The sequence below is a fragment of the Tachypleus tridentatus genome, chromosome 2 (genome assembly GCF_004210375.1).
Source record: "Tachypleus tridentatus isolate NWPU-2018 chromosome 2, ASM421037v1, whole genome shotgun sequence".
NCBI lineage: Eukaryota > Metazoa > Arthropoda > Merostomata > Xiphosura > Limulidae > Tachypleus > Tachypleus tridentatus.
The window spans coordinates 66,176,482-66,193,854 of NC_134826.1; the positions used below are offsets into that span (position 1 = coordinate 66,176,482).

At 30.0% G+C, this 17,373-nt stretch overlaps 1 pseudogene across 1 annotated transcript in view; it reads right to left on the bottom strand.

The window, feature by feature from the left end:
- LOC143244063 (CAP-Gly domain-containing linker protein 1-like) overlaps positions 1-17,373 on the bottom strand; it is a 99,232-nt pseudogene that overhangs the window by 12,351 nt on the left and 69,508 nt on the right. The window contains exons 14-20 of the transcript XR_013024885.1: positions 16,001-16,084; positions 13,256-13,412; positions 11,557-11,722; positions 10,598-10,879; positions 9,075-9,319; positions 8,142-8,262; positions 6,744-6,796 (exon numbers count right to left, since the gene is read on the bottom strand). The product of XR_013024885.1 is annotated as a CAP-Gly domain-containing linker protein 1-like (transcript). The remainder of the gene's footprint in view (positions 1-6,743; positions 6,797-8,141; positions 8,263-9,074; positions 9,320-10,597; positions 10,880-11,556; positions 11,723-13,255; positions 13,413-16,000; positions 16,085-17,373) is intronic.

A 17,373-nucleotide genomic window follows, 5' to 3' on the forward strand; every position in this document is an offset into this window, starting at 1 on the left:
ATTATTTTTGTTATTTACATCTAATTTTCAAATAAATTTAAATTCATACTCTAACTATCTGACAATTGTTTAGAGTGTGTATGTCTTATTGCTAAAACTTACAATACGCACTGGACAAAAACTGTTAATTTACATTTAAAAATATACAGGTTGATAAATGCATACAGCTATGAAAGTTCTTTGGACCTCAAATTTGCTGTATAAACTGCTTTGAGAAGCATGATGCATGCTTTGGTGGTAAACAATAGCATAAACAGAATTGGAGTTTTCCCAAAAACCAGTCCAATACTTGATATTGGGTGAAGGTGTTTAAAAAACACCGTTTTAGGGGAAATAACTGATAATGAAGTGTTTTCATTAAGATAATTAAACATTTTGCAAGTATCAAATTTTGCATGTTCTTGAGTGTGAACTAAACTGAAAAATAAGGAATGTCTTCACTCAAATTAATAATGTACATTTATTTTATTATTATTTTTATTACTAAATTGTTTTTTTACACATTTCAGGAACCATCTTTTCTGACATGAAGGGTGAGAGCAATTATGTTTCCATTGTATAATACAGAAAATTAGTCTATCTAAAAAATAAAGTATTATATCTCTAAAGCATAAAGTTCCCACACACAGTTTTATCTGATTACAAACAAAAGCTGTCAAAATGGTAATGTTCAAAACAAACAACATAAAGGTAAATTTACCTATACGAAATTTCAGCAATGCACAAACCATTTCATGGTAAAAAGATACAGTGCCAAGGAAAGAGTACAATGTCAAAGAAAAATAATGAAGTTTTATTACAATATTTACCTACCTTTCCTCCAATTCTCCACCAAATGGGTGGAAGTTTCAGAATGGAAAAAAGAAAAAAATTGTACTGGAAAGCACAACATACAAACAATCAAAACAAAAAAATTACTTTCAAACTATAAGTTAGTTTATAACTTTGTTCAAGTTGATGTATCTAATCTAATAATTGATATTTCAAAATATTATTTTGATATTGCATATAAAATAAAGATGAGAATTCTGAAACTTTATTGAATGTAAGGAATGAAATAACTCTTTCCTCTATTATATTTATATGCAAGCACCAAATATGACATTGTGCAAATCACACATTTCTTTAATGTTTATATAATACAGTTAATGTTTCTTACAATGCTTGTTACAGCTGTAAATATAGAGTAACAAAGCTAAAACTAGGTTCGTTAGCATAGTTTAACACGTTTTAGAGAAACAGATTGTTGCTTCTAATTATAGAAAATATGTGTATAAAGTTTCTTTAATGGTCATTAGCCTTCAAGCTACACAAAACCTTCTACAAAGTGACCCTAGCTTCTTCTCTTACACATTTTTATGAATATCAAAAAATAGTGTTTCCATACTTAACTTGCAATAGAAAATCCAAACAAATCCAGGCTAGGAGTATAGATTGGATATAGGAATTAACTCAATTGTCTGCTTCAGTTGAAGGTGCAGGAAAATTTTTTTTAAATAATTCGCTTATTTTCACTGGGTAACAAGTGTGATTTACTTGAATAAATACATCTTTAAATGTCAATAAAAAATTTGTGGTTTTTAAAACACCACTTGTTTGATATTTTTCAAATGTCAAATTCTGCAATAAGATTTTGTTTACAAAGGTTAACATTAGAATGTGATTCTTTAATCAATACAACAATAATTCATCTGTCAGATTTTGTAATTAAGAGAATTAAAATTAATTGTTACATTAGAATAAAATCAATTGTTGTTACTTCATTAACTTCATACTCAGAAGCCTATTTCAGAGAATATAGTTTATGGTTTTCTTGAAACATCATTTGCATTATGCAAAACCTATGCATGACATAACTCAGTACTGATCTGATCATAAATTGACTTCTGGTGGCTGTTTATTTAAAAGTTTCTCTTCTTGATAAAGCATTAACAAGTCTGTCAGGATATGTTGTATATTAAATACTGTTGTCTTCTTAGCACAAGAGTGTTTTTGGCTTTGAAATAGCTCACATGAAATCTTATGAAGCTAAAAAATTCTATCTCAAACGTGATGGTGGGCACAGCATAGATAGCCTGTTGTATAGTTTTGTGCTTCATAATAAAGAAAAAGTGCATTTTAAATGTACAGTACCAAGTATCAATGGATGTTTCAAATGATGTATATTAGTCTTGGTATCATTAAACACAGTAATACTGTTAAAGTATCTTGTACAAGCACATTATTACAAAATAATGTTTTACAATATAGATATTAGAGTATTATATGCCACTGTACTAAGTATGAAGGGATAATTCATATGATCAATATTAGCTACATATTCTGATATTAATAACATCAATGTTCAACATAAGTAAATGAATCATGAAATTATAATGATGATTTACATAACATCTGTCAGAACTTTACATCACAGTAATTACATCAAAATGCTTCCCATGATGAGTGTCAGTCAGAGCTTTACACCACAGTAATTACATCAAAATGTTTCCCATGATGAGTGTCAGTCAGAGCTTTACATCACAATAATTACATCAAAATGTTTCCCATGATGAGTGTCAGTCAGAGCTTTACATCACAATAATTACATCAAAATGCTTCCCATGATGAGTGTCAGTTAGACCTTTACATCACAATAATTACATCAAAATGTTTCCCATGATGAGTGTCAGTCAAAGCTTTACATCACAGTAATTACATCAAAATGTTTCCCATGATGAGTGTCAGTCAGAGATTTACATCACAGTAATTACATCAAAATGTTTCCCATGATTAGTGTCAGTCAGAGCTTTACATCACAATAATTACATCAAAATGTTTCCCATGATGAGTGTCAGTCAGAGCTTTACATCACAGTAATTACATCAAAATGTTTCCCATGATGAGTGTCAGTCAGAACTTTACATCACAGTAATTACATCAAAATGCTTCCCATGATGAGTGTCAGTCAGAGCTTTACACCACAGTAATTACATCAAAATGTTTCCCATGATGAGTGTCAGTCAGAGCTTTACACCACAGTAATTACATCAAAATGTTTCCCATGATGAGTGTCAGTCAGAGCTTTACACCACAATAATTACATCAAAATGTTTCCCATGATTAGTGTCAGTCAGAGCTTTACATCACAGTAATTACATCAAAATGCTTCCCATGATGAGTGTCAGTTAGAGCTTTACATCACAATAATTACATCAAAATGCTTCCCATGATGGGTGTCAGTCATACCTTTATGTCACAGTAATTACATCAAAATGTTTCCCATGACAGGTGTCAGTCAGAGCTTTACATCAAAATGCTTTCCATGATGGGTGTCATTCATACCCTTATGTCACAATAATTACATCAGAATGTTTGCCATGATAGGTGTCAGTCAAAGCTTTACATCACAGTAATTGCATCAAAATGTTTCTCATGATTGGTGTCAGTCAGAGCTTTACAACACGATAACTACATTAAAACGGTGTTTTATATGTTTCTAGTCAGTGCATTACTGCACTACAGTTATCTTATCTAACTAAACATGTCAAGAAAGAAACATCACATAACCATGTTATAAAAATGTATCATACAACATACATTTAATTGAAAACTGTTTTAATAACAGATCAGGGTTTAGAAATACAAATTTAGCAATAACAGGTTTATTCAGATCTTTGCATCATGAATGAAAAATAGGTTATCACATCAAGGTTTCTTTTACACATTAAATATTCATTTTAAAGATGATATTTATTAAATAGTCTCAGCTTTCATCATATCTAACAAGAGTAAAAAATTAAAATACATAGATGGGAGTTACTTTAAAGTACTTAAAATTATAAACCTTTAAATGTACAGTAGTGCTGAAATTTCCATTTGAAGAAGTCAATGCACGTGTTCCTTTATATCACATACAGTTTTTCCACTGATCAAATCAGGATAAACGTACTTCAGATCAAAGTTTACAAAAGAAAAATAATTACAAAATACATTTTATATATAAACTGAGAAACCAAAATGACTGATTTAACCTGTAATGAAAATATGTAAATTAAAAAATATGAAAAGATTTAGAGGTTCAATTTCATCAGACCTATCCTTCAGATTTCTTTCTACTATAAACTACTTGATATAAGGCTATATAAACTTCAATGGGAGGAATAGAAAACAAGTCACACCAAAGAAACAATTCTATTTTATTGCTTCAGTTGAAGCTAAGATGCACACAAAATTCCACAGAGGATCACCTATCACTAGTATCAACAATAAACCTAGCCACCACCACAGATTAATAGCACGGTCACTAACAGATGTTCTTACCATGTGACAAGTTATGTCAAGCAGCATGGAAGGAAAAAAAATAGTGACTTTTATTTACTTATTTATACGTAACAAAAGAAGTCACTGTCACTGAAAGGTTAGCAAAACCTATATTCCATTTTTATCTAATGTCAAAATATTTTAATAGATCTATAAGGGAATCTATTCTTTAATTAGTTCAGAAAAAAACAACCTTTAACTACAGCTATAGATAAAATAAATATTTATATTTTAATCAACATTTTGCCTTCACGGCTTCGACAGGGTTAGTATACAAGACTGTTGTGCATATTAACCCTTAGGAAGTTACATAGGTGAAAAGTTGATTCAATTTTTAAAAAATTTATATATATATATATGTTGTGTAAAGATCATTTTCTCTAAACTTTCATCAAAATATTTTTTAAGAAATAGCACATATTGAAAATATCTTGAAATGTATGTAAAGGCTCCTTATAAATATACATTCTGAGAATAAGAAAACTTAAATCATTGTTCAACATGTTATATATTTATTAGTGCAAATAGTAAACATCTTCTATTTATGATACTTTAACTTAATTTTTTATTTTCTACACTTAACTCATTTCTTTGTATTCATGACAACTTTGTTAGACATTCTCTTCCGATATTATAACATAAAATAGTTCTTGTGACCACCTGATTTTAATACTATCTAAAAAGTACCCCGTTTTATTAAGACAAACTTGGTTATACGTTGAATGGAAGTGATGGCAGTACATAACATTTGTAATTAATGCATTTAATGAACTTATAACCTTACAAATGTTGATACCTTATATATTTTATAGTATTGCAGTCTTTCATTAAATACAAATTCAGATTCAACCAATATGTATGGATTTCACTTTTACTGTCTGTTTAAACTACTCTGGTCCATCATGACCTTCTGAAGTTCGCTTTCAGAAAATTACACAACTATTATGATACAAAATGTTTCTTTATTCATATGCTTATAAAGAAATCCATTAAACTTAATAGACTTTTCTACAATGAGCAAGAAAAGTCTGTTTAAATTGGATGTTTGTCCAGTCAAAATGAAATTCTTTACCATTTGTTCCTTTGTAAATAACATTAATTTGAAAAAATAATTAGCATAACAATTATACTATCAGTAAATCATGAAAATCAAGTGTAAACAGAAAAAACACAGTTGTGAATGAAGGAAAACAATACAGTATCTGACCAGCAAGATTAAAAAAAAACGATTTTATTATAATTCATCAAAGCAAACACTATGACACAGAAAATATAGTAATCCAAGACTGTCCATCACATAATAAAGTAATTAAGTTTGCTATTTAAATGAGTAGGAGTAGAGCCAGAACAAACATTTACTTAACAAGTGTAATGAAACAGAATAAATACAAGTAAAATAAATAAAGTAAAATTCACTTTAACTTAATAGGTAGTGAAAGCCAACTAACTAAAGCAGTTAATGTGGTATACATAGCATTTCATAGTTAAGACTTGTGATTAACAGGAAAGCTGAACTTATTACTCAACTACACTAGAGATGTTATAGGTTTATATACCAATATTAATTTAAAGGCACTACAGTGGTGTTACTTTAAAGGCACTACAGTGGTGTTACTTTAAAGGCACTAATCTTAACTTAAAGTTAATTTAAAGCTACTAAACAGAAGTACACATGTATGACTATTATCTACAGTCACTGCAGAAAAGTACACATACATTACACATTAGATACTTAGCAAAACTGTGCATGAATATACTTGTTAATTTGAAGGTGTTCTGCTAGGAACAAATTTAGTTATTTTGTTTTTACAGATAAGCAAAGTAAAGAAATGAAGTTCAAAGAAAACTAAAGTAAAAAAACAATGGCACACACACACAGTGTAAACTACACATTAATACAAGTCACAATGTCAAAAGCATTACTTCTAATTTAGCACAGCTAAAATAACCAATTTTTTTTTTTTTTTTTCATTTTCATAAAATAAATACACTAGCTATTGGAATATCAGTACATGCACTAATAAAACAAAATAGTTTTATTAGTACATAGTATATGTTTATAAAACATACATTTAAAATGCCCCTCAAATCAGTATATGCACTAATAAAACAAAATGGCTTTATTAATAGATAGTATATGTTTATCAAACACACATTTAAAATATCCCTCAAAGAAAGATTACATACAAATGTCACTTTCAATAATAAGAACTTGAATATAATTTACTAACGTTTCACAAAAGGGTAGTTACTTCTCAACACCATTTTTAACACTTAAAATAACCATTGATAACACCAAGTGATCGACGAACAAATCTGGTCGCATACTATACTGTTAAAATCATTGATACCAGCAAAAAACAAATGTACTGTCTATAACACTATGCAAAGCAGCCATGTCAGAAATAGTGGAATAAACAGGACTACCTTCAGTCCCTTACCTTTGTTTAAAATCTTCCAACTCTTGTTCGAGGTTGGCAGACCTGTTTTCCATCTGCAAACAATTCAAGTCTTTGATAATACTTGCATTATGTTAATTACTTAGCACAACAAATGAAGGAAATAATTCAAAAATAAAGAAAACAAAACTAGAGCCTCAAAAAAGACTAATACTTAATGGATTTTACTAAACTTTCAGAGTCCAGTTAATCTAGTTTACGAGCTCAAAACTTCTCTGATTTATATAGCTTCATGATTATTGAAAGATTTACTTTATTTTCCCATAACATTTTTGGAGGAGAGGGGGGGGGGGTAGATCCTAGCACATGTAACAAAAAACTGATATGCCTTGTTCATTGTGGCCCTTTTCCTATCAACTCTCTCAAATGTTATATTAAGATGTCTATTTCATTGTCATCTCTCTCTATCTGCATTGTTACATGCATTGTGGTCCTTATCTTATAAACCCTCTCCAATGTTGCATTCATTGTGGTCCTTATCTTATAAATCCTCTTCAATGTTACATTCATTGTGGTCCTTATCTTATAAACTCTCTCCATTATTACATTCATTTGCTGTTAACAACTGTAAAACCTACAGTAAAAGATAAGTTAAACAAGAACACTAGCTTTCTTATATAAATAATACCTTTTCTTATATTTCTGTTTTTACACACCATATACTGTATGTCTTCTGTCTAGCCATTCTAACTAAACTCTGATTAAGAAGTGAGCACACACAATCGCATACAAAAAGTTGTAATGGTATTCAAACGAAATCCAAAACATGAGTCCTTTCATACAGGTTCACCATTTTTCTTCAGGAAAATAAGAGTTATGATTAATGAGTGTATTGAAATATATAGGCATGTATGTTGGCATCATGTGAACAGGATATTCAGTACGAGTTAATGCCTTGAGAACTAGCCAATCATAACCTAGAAGTGTTGGTGTCAGGTTTAGTTTGTGCCACAGTATATTAAAGACCAGTGTTATAATACTTACAAATGTCAACCAATCGACTGAAAAACAAAAAAATAACTAAATTATTTTCACCTACTGTACACCTTCACATTGTTTGGTTCTTTAACAAATAATTTATTTTTCTGGTTCTTTCTTGGGGGACTTCATCAGCAGCTTACTTTTGATTTCACATTTAAGCTCTCTTAAGAAAGCAATTTATTTTTCTGTTGCTTTTAAATTATAGTTGTTTAAAAAATACGAGTATTACAAAAAAAACTGGAGCCATTAAGAACATGCGAGATGATAAGTCAAAAGCCTTTAACCATTAAAGCTCTGACATTTTCTAAGTATTTTCCAATGAAGTACTGAGTGGATAATTGTATCCAAGTATTAATATTTTGACAGTTGTTTTCAGACTTCCTCTTTCTCCAGACATACCTGATTCCTTTCTTCCTGTATCCCTCGTAGGGTAAGAACCTCTCGATAGAGTTCGTCTCGCTCAGCTTCAACACGAACCAGCTCCTTCTGTAGTTTGCTAATGGTGTCTTGCTGCAGATTGCTGCACAAAACAGATTTGAAGAATGAATAACCAGAGCATGCTTATCTTATCAAATAGCTGTACAAAATTACACATCGTTAACAAATTATAATACACTAGTGATACCAATACAAACCTTTGAAGTATCACAATGTCCAATGATTTTGAAATATTAAACAATTGTAATGCATTACTTTTGTAGAAGTAAAGGAAGTTTATAACATTGGACATTGTGATATAGCAATACAAACCTTGGAAGTATCACAATGTCCAATGAAATTGAAATATTAAATAATTATAATGCATTACTTTTGTAGCAGTAAATACAGTTTGTAACATGTAGCTTCTTCTTAGTTTTATTAATTTTTTTTAAAACAAGTCTGTTGTGACATTAGGTCAACAATCAGATGTTAGTGCAAATCTTTATCTTGTAGGTGCTATTAACATCAGTGAAATAAAAACACAATTAACTTTACATGTGTTTCACTACACTGTGTTGCAGAACTATATATGTATGGTTAACTTCTATGAAATAGACATTCAGTTAATTTTACAAGTGTGCTGCTTTGTTTGTTAAGCAAAATTTACACTTACAGTAGATGAACTTTTAGAAACAAAGTAAATCAGAATAGATCAGGGACAGTGGTTTTTGTAACATTTCAAGGACTGGTGGTTAAGAAAGTAAACACGGCTCCATATATCTTTTTTTTGTTGTTTAACAGCCTCTACTGGATATATGTATGCCTTGGCTAATTGGGCCTGCTATAGTATCTCTCTCCTGCTTCCATGTGGTTATAAATGCACAAAATCTGATGTTACAGAAAATAACTTACAACTGATTGTGCAGATCCTGCATAGTTTTAGATTCTAGTTCTGTTTCAGCTATCTTTTGCTGCAACTCCTCTCTGTGCTTAGCAAACTCTGTTTGAAGTCTTTCCACTTCTGCCTTTAGCTGAGCCACTTGAACATCTCGGTCCGAAACTGTCGCCTGGTGCTCTTGTTTCTCTTTCATGATTTGTTCCAAGTTTTTCTCCAACTTGACCCGGGTTTCCTCTGAAGCTTGGTACTGATGCAATAACTATGTAAATAAGATAGAAGAATCTAAAGCAAGTCTTAATGCGATCAGACATTTAAAATTATCTCAGACTTTAACAATTAATAACAGCTCATAATTTGAAAAATACATTTGCATTAAAAGTTGACTAAACACAGGCATTATAGTTGTACTTGCATTAGAAAATATAGTCAGCAAGTGAATGTACAAAAGTACACATACAGAGACAACAAGTCTATGGCTTTCTGAGGTCAGCATTTGCTTAAGAAGAAAACAATTTACAACTTATTATGTGGTGAACACGTAACAAGAAACTATTACATTTCAATAACATCCAGAATTTAATACATACACATACATACAGATATATTTAGATACAAAAGAGACATAGCTAGAATTAAGTGACTACTAAATTGGACACTTTTGAAAATCCAAAAATGTAATTAATATGTAAGGACAGCTACTACATTATCTTTTGCTTTTACAGAAATATTAAATATGTACAGAATCATAAGGAGAGACTTACACTGATGTAATGAGCTTTAAATAATTGGTGTCATGTATTACAATAACCCTTTCACTTTGAAGACCATAAGTTTATTTACTTCACATTTATTTCAAATGTTATTTGCTTCTGTTAGTCAATATCTCATTAAAAAGCTCTTAGAAAAATAAAATAACATTAATTTTATGTCTAACGTCATTCTCATACATTTGTAAATATTCAGTATACACTTGAACAAGTAGCAGTTTGTTTTTCATCAAGAAGGTTGTTGGATGGCAATTGAGATTTAAATTTAAATTTATTATCTTTTTCTAACTCTGATAATACAACAGATATGGGTGCTAGTGTGGGCTGTTATAGTGAAAGGGTACGTAAAGTTATCAGTCAAACTAATTACTAAAAGACGACTTAACGTCTTTTCAAAAAATGAACACAATTAACATCAAAACTTAACTAGTACTAATCAACTAGCAACAAACATTAACATTAAATTTCTAGATCACAAAAAACTATCCATAAAAATGATAACCCGTTGGTCTTAGATGGTATTAAAACACACAATTTTTATTATTGTCTATACATACAAATTTGTATTAATAATTACTGAACTTGAAAAACACATTATTCAAATAGCTAGAAGGTTTATAATATCGCTTACAAATATACTTGTGGTAACAGAAGTTCAATTTATATGTGAAGTTGTGTTTTAAAACATTCATCAGTCTCAAATTATTCATAAAAAAATCAATTTCAGCATAAATCGCCTTTTATGAATGGTTTAAAACAGTGTAGCTTACCTCTTCTTTATCCATATGTACTTGTTTTATTTCATTCTGAAGTTGATGAATTTTTATTTCCAGAGCCTCGGTTGATGTGGATGTCTGTGTCTGCAGGCTTTCCATACACAGCTGCAATTCTTTCAGTTCAGCCTGTGACTGGGTAACCTGAGATTTGCTCTTCTCCAACTGTTGCCACAGCTCTTCTCTCTCTGCTTCCTTTATGGAAACTAGATGCTCTTGACCAGCTAATGTATTAGTAAGCTCAGAGATGTTTTCTTGTGCCTTTTGTAACTCTTCATGCTGTTAACAAAAGTTTTTCCATTTTCAAATAGTTTTGTCAGAAAAAATCAAACAAGACAATTTACATTCATAACAAACCTATGTTCTGCATAACAAAAAAGGACTCTTGTTTTTTATCTGCAAAGTACATCATGGACCACCTGCATTCTGTCTCCTGCAAGGAATCGAGCCCCAAATTTCAACTCCAAGAATTTTGCTTTGTAATATGTAGTATTAATACTGAAGGGATAGAATACATTGTATACTGCAGAAAGCAGGTGTAAACAAAATGGCTGAAATGAAGCACATGTCAAAAGTTTAAGAAGCAGACTTTTTATTTCTTGCACATCAAAGTAGAAATAAAATCATTACTACTAAGGACTGACACTTTTTGTTATTTAATTATATTTGCTTATATTTACAACTGTCTTTTTAATTTGGATCAACAACCAGGTTCATAAAATCATCCAATATTTTCTTAAGTCACATCACACAATCTAAACAGACTACTTGAAGCAGTGTTGAAAACCCAGACACAAGCAAGTCATTCCAAAATTCTAATATGACAGACAATTATAGAACAATGTGGTAATGCACAAAGCAGTGGTGCCAAATGGAGCATACAGAATTGTTACACTGAAAAAAATGTAGCCAAGGTAGCCAAGTGAAAAGAAGTATCAACTAGAATGTTATCTTACTTGTGTTTTTATTTTAGCTTTCAGTACTTGAACTTCTTCATTGTGCTCATTTCTCGTCTTGTCAAATTCCTGTTTGTTTCGGTTGTGAAGAGAATTAACAGTTTCTTTTAGTTCTTCTATTTCTTGTGAACAGGTTTTTAACTTGGCTTGTAGCTCTTCCACTTTCCTACAAAATCATTCAATTCAATAGCTATCAGTTTAATTCTATTTACTGACATTAAAAGTAATGAATAAAAACACTTTTAACTCTAATTACAGTTTAAAGATTATCATGGTCATTAACTGCAAAGCCACAGCCCACCATGGGTATCAAACCCAGTTTCTAGCAATGTAAGTCTGCAGACATACTGCATGCCACTAGGGGAGCAGTTGCATTTAAATCAAGGTCGGGGGGGGGGTACAAAAGGGTTGTACAAAATGCACACCATATAACTTGGATGATGCACAGTCATTTCCTTAAACAAATAAAATAAAATCTAGATTTTATAAAAACAAATGATTTTACCTATAAAATTGAAAATGAAATTTTCTATTACTGCATACAAGAACAAAAGATTTTCTTAACTTGATTTCACTCAGTTTCCACACTTTTTAAATAAAGATGTGAGACATAGATAAGGAAATTTATCTTATGTTCCTTTTATAAAAGGAATGTAAAAATATTAAAATAAATACAACTATCTTAACAAATTATAACAGCCCTTTTGTTTATATTATTACTGCTCTGCAACAAATATTACTTTAAAGACAAGAGTATTAATTTATGAAGTTTCAGCTTTTATATGCAGTACAGTAATCTAAAAATTACTATAATTAGTAAAAAGTCTGGAAAGTTCAGGATCTAAGGTTTGAAGATTATTGTACTTTTGCAAACCTTGCTTAAGGTGTACACTAAATAAATGCTCTCTGTTTAACACATTCACTGCCACTGGATACAGCTGTGACCAGAGATATGTTAGTCAGTGCCTTCGAAGCATGTGCACGTGGACTAAAATAATGAGGCAAATATGTTTTATTAGAGTTGCAATGTGTTAGAAGTCAGTTGTTGGCATGTCTCAGAAGTGAGTTTTGCTGTGATAGCACACTCTTGATTGTAAATATTTATGTTAACAAAACAATTCAAAGCTCCCCAAAAACTATGATGTAAAATTCTCAGAACTATAATTTACCTCTCTGCATTCAAAACATTTCCTCAAAACAAAAACACAATATAGAAAATAGATGAAGGAAATGTGGCATCCTGCAGTGCTCATACAATAATTTTAACTGGAGTTCCAATGACATTCTCCTGTGAAAATGCTCCTAATAAAAAGAAAAAAATCCAGTAGCACAAGTATAGATCTCCAAGGAGGCAGTGGGTCTATTAAAAGCTTTTGGTACATGCTTAAAAATGTTACACATCTAATTGGAATTATAAAAAATATACTTTAAATGCTTGTGTCATTAAAAATCTACTTTTTTCAGTTATTGTATAGAATAATAAACCACTCTTGTAGACTCCTTTTCCTCTATCAAACACTTTAAACTCAAAATACACAAACTATGCATATTTTACAATGGCTAAACTGTTCATAAAATCTTATGAAAGTCCCTTATACTTTTTCTGAGTTCTCCTCTTGTTTATCCTTAAAAGAAAAAAAGAGGGGTGGGTGGGGACATGGTTGTTTTGTCATGAAACAAAAGTCAGAACCATACTAACCCTTGTTTCTCTTTAAGCTCCTGGTTTAGTAGATTTCTCTGATCTGAGTTATCTCCCGATGTACGAATTAGTTCTACAACCTGGTCTTCAAGTTCTTTCTTCTGGTGTAAAAACTCCTTCATCTTTTGTTCACTTGTTTCCAACTTCTGCTCTGCACCTAATTGCATTATAGCAAAGTGAAAGGAGACAATATAAAAATGCAGTAATCAAAATAGAAAATGGGTTTAATAGTATAAATATAAAAAAACAACTGATTAATTCATCATTCTGCTATTAGTTATGTGTCTTTTTGAACAACCTCTGTTGCAGTAGACAACACCTTCACTTCAACTTTATACAAGTTACAGCATTAATTTTATAAAACAAATATTACTTTTTTCTTCTTTACACAGGTGCAAGTTATTATTTTTTTTAATATTTTAGTTTGGGTTTTCTTCAAAACTAAATGTATTGGGTACAAAACAACATGAAGGGTGAATATTAAGTCAGTCTCTTTTTTTTTTAAAAAAAGAAGCAAAAACACTCTACTCTCATCACTATATTTATCATGTCCTATGGAAAAGTTAAACACTGTAACCACAAACATAATAAAATATCAGGTGCAGGTGATCTCACAACAAATAAAATAATGTTCAAAGCACAGCTTACATACAAAGTACGATTACTGTGAAAATTGCCACTGGTGTTGTCATCTCACAAAGCATGAAAAAATCAGAACAATTTGAAGAAAAAAAATTAGAAAAATTTAAAACAATACTGTAGCAGAATTTCATAAAATTATTAATTTATAAATCAAATTATTGTATTTGTAACATATAATATCATATTTTAAACCAAAATGTACACCAAAGCAAGCTTTCAAGCTTATCTAAGAGATCAAATTTTCTGCACACTATGTACAAAAGCACTTTGTATTTCCAGCAATTATTCAAGTATGAAACCTCAGGATTCAAATGGTTTGAGTTTATAAAACTACCTATCTGTAAAACTAACAGCTTATAAGAGACAGCTGAGGAAAGATGGTAGAAACCACTTACGTAGAATATGAGCATCAAAGATGTCATATCCAGCTTAGCCCAAAGAAAAGGATAATACAGTATATTAAACACTGAATTATTAGTATAATTTGACAGTCTTTAAACTTAGCATATGAAAATATACAGTACATTGGGAATACACAAATAGTGCCTTCTTGTTTCAGATATTAACACTAAATCTGACTTTATGTTGCTTAATCGTTATTAGTACCTAAGAAATGAACAAAATTTAAGATAAAAATATTCTCACTTCTCTTTTGAAAGATATTTATTTAATAACAAACCAACAGTACTCTATTTCACTTCATATTTTAAAATTTATTTTTTTGTTTTAGTGACAGAACTTTTAAATTATGAATAATTAAATGAAAAATAGAAAATTAGTAAACTATCACTTTATATTTCTATAACATTTTAAAAATCAATATATAACATTTTTATATCAAAAAACAACAATTCAAAAGCAATTCTCTGTTTAGTGATTAAATGACAAGAAATTTCAAAAATTAAGACATTTTTTGAAGATTGTTATTAAAAATTTAATAAACACTCCAACAATAATTATCCACTTCTAACTGCTCTAGTAATGATCCATGAAAATAAAGTTATATTTTAACAAACATCAACACACCTTTTGATGATATTATTCCCTTAAGGATAACTAAACAAACAGTACTATCAACAGTTTTATTCTACATACTTGTGAAGACATCTTGAACTAAATAAAAGTTTAAAACCACAACATCCAAATGATTAATAGCAGTCCAATATTTCAAGTACAACCAGCACTAATTAATTAATTGTCTTGAAACTACTATTTTCTCATTTAAAGTCAACACTTTACTTTTATTTGCCCATATAAGTGTCACCAATGATAACATTAAAGTTTACAATGGAGAAGAAAAAAAGATAATTTCACCCTTTTTCTACAAGCCATCTTAATTTATTGAACAAAAGCAAATAAATGCATTATCGTGTTTTTTTTTTTGTAAATCAGTGCAGACCAATAAGTAATTAGATTTTTCTTCATATCATCCTAAATCTTATGGTCTATTGTATCTATGGTGAATTAAAAAGACAGTACTATTTGCATAGAACCTTCAGCAAAAAGAAGAAACTAGTATTCCTTAAAGATATTGTGAAAGAAATTGGATCTTCAAAAACCTTCCACAAATACACCTTTCTACCAAACCAAAAAAAGTGTTCTATAAAAAAAAGTTTAAGATGGTTGTAAATATTAGTGTTAAATCCATAGAGGAAACTAAGCAATGAAGGGTCAGAAAGTGGAAACACAGGTGTTTGACAAAAAAATGAGTAATCCTTAGAGCCTGCTTTAACTAAACATATTTCTTTAATAGATCACATCACTGACTGATAGATTAAAAAAAATTTGACATAGTAGTTGATACCCTACAGTGAGATTTATTTTTCTAGCTGGTGTGAATTTAAACTTGTATTCAGTTTTATTGTTCCACTAGTTACCAACACTTACCATTTCAATGTGTGAAATGCTTTCTTTCTTTAGTTGAATTTTTTAAAAACTTTTAAACAAATATAATTTTGTACAGAATAACTTAAAGTTAAAATAAATATTTTTCATACATGAAACAACTTACTGTTAATAGTAATTATTTTGTGTGTGTGTGAGTGTGTGTGTAAATGTATCAAACAAAGAAGCAAAAAAGAAGTGAAACAAACAAGAACACACCTGCTAAACATGTTTTCACTGTGTGAAGCTCTTCATCAAGATGACTAGACGAAGCCTCAGCATGAGCCACTTTCACATTCAGGTCTATACAATATCATCGTAACAAAATAATGCAAAACAAAAAATATAGAAAAAACATAAAAAAGCCAATATATCCATGCATATATATGTGTGTATAAATGTATAAGCAAAATATAATAAAAGACAAAACTAAAGTTCCAAAGCAGTGGTCAAAATAAGTCAATAATGCATTAAAATAAAAAAAATAATAAACTGCCTAATTTCATCTAATCTTAACTAGGGGAAGAATTATGTTAATGTTAAAAAACAACAACAGTACATTTCATTTAATATTTGTAGAAAGCTATGTAATATTGGTAGCATCAGAAAAGAAACCCAACACACCTCAAGAGCTTTCCAAAAGCTATGAATTTCCTTTCTGATGCTTTTTTCTGTTGATGTACCTGTCTTTTGAACATTATAAATATAAGGCATCATTAACACTGAGAGTATCCATCTAATGATTTACTGTAATCATTATGGGCTTTAGTTGAACTGATTCATACCATTCCAAACTTCTAGTGATTTTATCTGACCCACGACTTTTGTTGTTTATTTGGTGTATTGATTCAAACCATTCTAATTTTCCAATGATTTTATTTGACTAGAGATATTAGTTGTTTCATGTACTGATTCAAAATGTTCCAGTATTCTACTGATTTTATTTGACCTGAGAGTTTTGCCATTTGTTTCATATATTAATTCATAATTTTCCAAATTCCATTTGCCCAACTGCTTTCACTAATTTATTATTTCTGCATTATTTAAGTTCAAATTCACATTAACTGTCTTCAGATCACAAATACATGTACTTGTGTTCTCAAGAATATATTTAGTCATTACATCTTCTTCACAAAATTCTGTCACCAAAATTTCAATGAGACTAGTAGAAAATGACTCTTTTTGTAAATAAAGATACCAAGTTGATATACTTTTACAAATTTTGCTCTTAAGTAATTTTTAACAACAGTATTCATACGAAGACGACATGTTTAGTTTATGTTGCCAGCAAAAGTGTTGGGTTTAAGTGATGAGATGACAGTAATTCTTTCTTTTACTTTCAGGGTACTTTTTTTGTTAAGCAATTTCATGGATACAAAACAACACCTACAGTTCTATACAACAATTGCACATGTAAGAACAGGTACAATCTATACCAGAGTTACACGTGTAAGACCAGACACTTACAGCTCTATACCAGTTTCTCATGCAAGATCACACAGGTAATAGTTTAACTAAAGTTATGGAGGGAGATAAATTCAGATATTTACAATTCTACCAGGGTTTTAGAGAATTATAAAGTCAGAGACACT